Source organism: Zosterops lateralis, assembly GCF_965231275.1.
Source record: "Zosterops lateralis genome assembly, chromosome: 3".
In the NCBI taxonomy this organism is placed as follows: domain Eukaryota; kingdom Metazoa; phylum Chordata; class Aves; order Passeriformes; family Zosteropidae; genus Zosterops; species Zosterops lateralis.
The window spans coordinates 112,926,481-112,927,564 of NC_139764.1; positions in this window are offsets into that span (position 1 = coordinate 112,926,481).

Consider the following 1,084-nt stretch of genomic DNA (forward strand, 5'->3'; position numbering starts at 1 on the left):
CCAAAAATCTTCCTGTGTCCAATGGGAATATTCCAGCCTGGAATTCCATCCTCCCATATCCCAAAATTTTCCTGTGTCCAGTGGGAATATTCCTGGAATTCCAACCCCAATCCCGGCCCCAGAGCTCTCACACATCCCAAAATTTTCCTATTTCCCATTGGGAATATTCCTGGAATTCCATCCTCCCACATCCCAAAATTTTCCTGTGTCCCATGGGAATATTCCTGGAATTCCATCCCAAATTCCAGCCCCAGAGCTCTCCCACATCCCAATTTTTTCCTGTGTCCCGTGGGAATATTCCTGGAATTCCATCCCGGTCCAGAATTCCATCCCAAAAATCCATGTGGGAAGAGCTGTGGGAAAACAACAGGAAACCCTCCAGCTCCAAAAATCCATTTTTTTTTCCATCCTCGGAATAATTTTCCAGGGATAAAACAAAAATCCCTCCGGAGACACAAATGACTCGAGCTGGGCCAGGAATTTTTCACGGATGGAGAAAAATATTTTCCAGAGGCAAAAAAGGGATGAGGAGGAGGAGAGGGAATTCCATCCAGGAATAAAAATTTTCCTGGATTTTTGGGGAAATTCCTCAAGGATTGGGAGCTCTGTCAGGGCGTTATCCCGGTTTTCTGAACAAGGAAAATCCTGCTGGGAAATTTTGGGATCAGCCTGTTCCCGAAAATTTTGGGAATGGGAGGATAATTTTGATGTTCCGTAGACAAAAATCCTCTTGGATTCATCCCTGGTTCTGATGATGATGATGATGATTATTATTATTATTATTATTATTATTATTATTAGTTGTTTTTTGGGGTTTTTTTTTTGGGGGGGGAGGGGGATGGGATTTTTTTGGATTTTTTTTTTGTGGGTTTTTTGGGTTTTTTGGGGAGTTTTTTTGGGTTTTTTGGAGGGGTTTTTTTGGTTTGTTTTTTGGGGTTTTTTTTGGGGGGGGGTTGGTTTTTTGGGGGGTTTTGGGGGTTTTTTTGGGGGTTTTGGGGGTTTTTTTTGTGGGTTTTGGGGGGTTTTTTGGGGGTTTTTTTTTGGGTTTTTTTGTTTGGTTTTTTTTTGTTTTTGGGGGGTTTTG